Source organism: Paramormyrops kingsleyae, chromosome 16, assembly GCF_048594095.1.
Source record: "Paramormyrops kingsleyae isolate MSU_618 chromosome 16, PKINGS_0.4, whole genome shotgun sequence".
In the NCBI taxonomy this organism is placed as follows: Eukaryota; Metazoa; Chordata; class Actinopteri; order Osteoglossiformes; family Mormyridae; genus Paramormyrops; species Paramormyrops kingsleyae.
Window position 1 is genome coordinate 42,649 of NC_132812.1, and position 5,554 is coordinate 48,202.

At 39.8% G+C, this 5,554-nt stretch overlaps 1 long non-coding RNA gene across 1 annotated transcript; it reads left to right on the forward strand.

Annotated features, from left to right (window-relative positions):
* The first annotated feature begins 284 nt into the window (after nucleotides 1-284).
* Nucleotides 285-4,365, forward strand: LOC111833594 (uncharacterized). The gene is made up of 7 exons (XR_011982980.1): nucleotides 285-415; nucleotides 699-804; nucleotides 2,041-2,109; nucleotides 2,223-2,314; nucleotides 2,568-2,694; nucleotides 2,799-3,122; nucleotides 3,357-4,365. It is a non-coding gene; the product is annotated as an uncharacterized lncRNA (long non-coding RNA).
* Nucleotides 4,366-5,554: the final 1,189 nt, after the last annotated feature.

A 5,554-nucleotide genomic window follows, 5' to 3' on the forward strand; every position in this document is an offset into this window, starting at 1 on the left:
AATCAACAGATTGTATTTCAGTGGTATATTTTATGAATAGCATTCTTTGCAGTGTGAGAGAAAAATCCTAATGTAATACCCAAATGTAATACGACAGTAGTGAATGTTATGTATATGTATAATCTCCTAGCAATACAGCAATGCACTAGCCCAGTGTGAACCGTGTGGTCAAGGTCGGATGATAGCATCAGGCCCTAGTCAAGAAATATGGAGCACTGAAGTACCGGAACAAACCATATATGGAAACAGTGGAATGCAGGGGTAAAAACAACTCTAAGAGGAGGCTCGAGGAAGACGGTATCTCCCAGCCCTGTGCTGTAAGATACCACAATAAACTGAAGGCTGAAAAGACTTGACGCTGACCCATCGTGATTCCTGAAGTGGAAGGTTCCCCCGTCACTCCGACCGGACACAGGTAGGACCAAAAGGTGTTTGGACAGCTATATGTGTGGATTGTGATATCTTACTACAAAGGAAGTCGACTGACCGGAAGGGTCATTAAGTAAGGTGTTAAAACTGCAGACCTGAGGGTTCCGACCCCAGGGGACATCTGGCTCGACCAGGAAAGGGTTGAGGGCAGGGGCGTGGTAGTGGGGGGGAAAAGGGGACTGAGTTACCAGGGCCCCATGTGGGGGGAGGGCCCCTAAGGAATCTGGAATTTTAATTTTCTTTAAATCTGTGTACCATCTGTATTTTAGTTTATTTATGAGGCAAAGAGGACTTACTCCATCGAGATGGGCATGTGATACACTGCCTCACCCACTTCAACAGGATGCCTCTTCCTGTGGGGCCTTTGTATTGAAGGTATGTATGACAGCAAAATGAAGAAGAAGAATTGGATTTTAATGTAATTTAATTTAGAAAATGACCTAGAACGGAAACTCAAATCCCAAACAGAGTCATATTCAAACAATTCCCGAGAAAACATCCTGAAAGAAATTAATAATATTAAAGCACAGCTAGAAGAAATATTACATAAAAGAACTCAATTCTTAATTAAACAACTGAAGTATGAACATTTTGAATATAGTAAGAGTTATGCATGGATAGAACTCGAACAATCACAATTTCAGAATATCTCAGTTGCAGATATATTATTTTTAAATATATCTATCAAACAATTAGAATGCTTTAAAAAAAAAAAACCCTAATCTCAACAACCTTATTAGCCTGGTGGGAAGCAAACAAAATTACTAAAGCATCACTCATACCTTGTAAATACACACCAATCTGGCACCATCCTGAGTTGAAAGCTGGTAACAGCACTCTGTACTTTCCTACATGGCATGAAAAAGGAATTACCCATCTTCACCACCTTTTTAGCAATAACTGTCTCTTAACCTTTTCCAAATTAACCCAAAAATATGAACTAGAAGGCCAACAATTGCTTTACTACGAACAATTAAAAGCTATTATCAAATCTAAGATTAACATATGTAATAACCCTCTTCACCCCTCAAAATTAGCTATCGAAATCCTTAACCTACATCATTCGAAAGGATTGATCAGTAAACTTTATAGACTTTTGGCCAACTCAGATGATTTATTCACAGTACAAATAACAAAGTGGGAGAACGATTTAGACATGTCTACCGACACTAACTTCTGGATACAAATATTTAATAACATTTTCTCATCTACCACCAAAACAAACCTCCAATTAATTCAGTATAAAGTTATTTATAGAACACATATAACTCAGCATAAAATGTACAAAATGGGCCTTGCTGACACCCACATCTGCTCTCAGTGTCCCAGCAGTAGTATAGACGATTACTTCCATGCTACAGTATGTGGACTTGCCAACCAGTTCATACATTTTGGACAGCAGTAACTCAAATATTATTATCTCTACTGAGTCATAGGATTCCATTATCTCCATCTCTATGCTTGCTTGGTGACACAACACAGATGGATCTCAGATACCTGCATCTAATCACAGTACACAGTACTACATATACAAAACAAGATCACTGCAATTTGTATTTTGGTGATACTTGCCAGCCATTTCAACTGTGAGAACTGTGTTTATATTCCCAGGTATGTCTGGAAAAATGTGGGGCTATAATCGGTGCATGGAATCTTCATCACAATCACTGGGTTCTTGTGGTAAGAAGACAGTTGTGTACACAAAATGTGCATTTCTTCATTACATGTATTTATAGAGGGTCATATGGTGGAATTACTCATCCACAAAATGCTTCATTTCATCTCCACTGTAGTACCTAAATGCCAACACACACACTGTGGTGCTTCTGGATCCACAGAAGGACAATGAGATGGTGGAATCAAAAGTAGCTGCTGATTGCTTTAGGTAATGGACAGTAATTAAAAATGGGGTTGCGGGTTCAAATGATACCTCCAGCATGACCATTGGGTCCCTGAGCAAGACCCTGAACCCGAAGTAGCTCCAGGGAGACTGCTTGTGAAGTTCGGAAATGGAAGTAGCTCTGGGTAGTAGGATCTGCTGAATTCTGTATATGTAAGACTAGATGGTTAGATATACAAATTGCACAAAAAGTCCTACATTCTGTTCTCTTCCTAGGAAAATTGTCCTACTTTTCCAGCAACTTTTTTGCCCTACGTAATGAGCGACTTAAAAAACAGGAGCTGTGTGGGGGAAAATGGAAACCAGCCACAGTTGCACACACATTACAAAAAGACAGCTGTAGTTGTGGGGTCTTTGTAATGGAAGTGAGTATTCACACCACAGGGATGTTTCTGTACCAGTACAACTTTCATTTAATGTGATAAAAGGTTCTATTGTTGAATAACCCCAAGTAAACTGTTGACAACAGATGGGCAAGCAGCTTATCAACCACTTTCCTCGGGTTCCCAGTTACATCATCATTCCAGGTGACATCATTCAATGCCGTGAGACTATGGCGATGGAAATACTCAGTGGTTCAGGTACACTGCAAGTAGTGGCCTTATGTTCTCTGTCTTCAATCAAGAACCATATCTACACTATCCCTGACATGATGTTATTGTTGGCTTGCAAGTCGTACCTGTAACGTCTCCCACTGCTAGAAATATAGCACATGTGATGTGGCATTGCACAGCCTGTGCAGATGAGTCTTCGTCATAAAGCAGCAGCGTACTTCAGGGTCTGAACCCAAAATGTGAGTGTTGTCAGGGTGCTGCACACTGGTGGTGGTTAAGGTGGCTTGGCACATGACTGGTGGGGTACCTTGGTGTCAGGCCAGTGTGCCTGGTGAGAGTGGATGTTTGTATGTGTGTGTGGCGTGTCGGCGGGGCTCAGCTTGGATGGGGCATATGTATATGGATATGTATATTAGGGGTGTGGCGATGGGCTCGGCCCGCTTCTTTACACACATGTCTGTGTCTCCACGCAGACCAACAACAAGGTCATCAAGTTCACAGATGATACGACGGTGATCGGACTCATCTCGGGCAAGGAGAGTGAGCTGGCATACAGGGACGAGGTGGAGCAGCTGTCAGAGACAAGGTCGACAACCAGCTCCTCAACACCACAAAAACAAAGGAGCTGGTCATTGATTTCAGGAAAAATAAAATAAGACATCCAGCCACTCATCATCGCCAGGGCATTTCTGGAGAGGGTATGAAATATTATGTAGCACTATATAACGTAGAATATAAGTATTATGATATTATTAATAAGCATGGCAAATACCCATGATGTATTCATTACAATGTAATCATTATAATGTAATCAACACAATGTAATCAACTGAGTATGTATTTGCACCTCATAATAGCCTAAGAGTTTTTTTTTGCTACTTTATCTTAGTCCAGAATCTATGATTATCCACCTTTATTAGTGTTATACCTTATCACTATGTCGATGGACAAATGTATCAACCCTCTAGTTAATGTGCAACAGGCTGAAGCTGCCAAGGTTTGCTACTGAAGGAAGGGATACTCCTGAGTTCACGGCTGAGTATTTTTTTTAAAACCAAGTATAGTTGGTCGCGCCACCATTATGTTCGGCTGAGGGACCAAACAGTACAAGAAATGATGGAGAAATTATCACCCAGGGGTGTGGATTAAGGGAGAAAACAATGGGCCTCATTCACCAACCGTTCTTACGAACAAATTTGTTCTTAAACCCCACGTACACACTTTTTTTTTACAGAGATTCTGACATTCACCAATGTTTCCTTATCTGAATTTGTTCTCAGCTAAGACCAGAATCTACGCACACTCAAGACCATTCGTACGCACATTTGAGTAATGATAGTTTGTTCAAAATAATTGGTTATAGTAGTTTTGCTCATTCTACAGTTCATAAAACGATAGTATTTTAATAATTTATGACAGTAAATTATAAAAAATATTTTAAAGTGTAAAAATTATTTTCATGGTAGTAACAGTGATCATGCTGATACATAGGTCAGAATCTTCGTTAAAAAAAGTATGTACGTTGGGTTTAAGAACAAATTTGTTCGTAAGAATGGTTGGTGAATGAGGGCCAATGATTGTGAATGGTTGGAGAGATGATGATGTTTAAGTGACGAGATATTGTTACATGATACGAACTGGTATAAAAATTGGTGTTAAACAATAATAAAAACTTCTACGTGTCCAGCGTTGGTTGTAACTTCATTCTTGCAATAAAGACTGAATTTGGATCTACACGAGTGGTTCCAGACTTCTGATTTGGCTGGGGAGGAAAACACCACAACAGTTTTAGATAATCCTGTCCGGGAACTTCCATGCATTTCCGTATAGTACAAATTGCCAGCTTTCCGGCAGTATATCACATGTCCCAGGGCAGGATTTCTACGTGCCACTTCCGTGGACTTTTAGTTTAAGATTATGGATGGCAGCTTCCACATGGTTACAGTGTACAGGGCGAAGTGCACATTTAGAAATCCTGCGCCGGGAACTTCCATGCATTTCATATAGTACAAATTGCCAGCTTTCCGGCAGTATATCACATATCCCAGGGCAGGATTTCTACGTGCCACTTCCATGTTTCAATATAACAGATGCTTTAATTGCAATATCCTTTTTCTTTTATTTATTTTGTGTATTAATTCTGATAAAATGGCTTGTAGAGTGGCAACCACGTTTCTACATACCTGCAGATATTTCACAGGAGTGCTTTCAAGCTGTACAGTATAGCTGTACTTATATGAGAAAATTTAATCAGATAACACCAAAACAGTTCAATAGTGCTTGGATGTGAGATCTACAGAAATACAGAATTACAATAAAATACTGACATGTTTGGTGAAAGACATATTTATTTATTGATTTATTATGATTTATTTTATTCGTCAGGAACAGGCATCCATGAACAGTGACGTTGGTAGCCATGGACATCCACATCTGTCTGACGGGACAAGAGAGGGGAAAAATGCAGATTATCCTCGACCAGAGAACGCTCAACAGATAACATATAGAACATTTTCACATGTTTAACAAATTAACAATGAAATTAATGTTAACATTAAGAACAATACGATTTCGGACAACCGTATTGTACTGACTGCGCAGTTGCACTGCAATGCTGAGCTCCTCGAATTTCTCTTTTGTTTACGCCCGGCGGAATCTGCATTTTACCCTC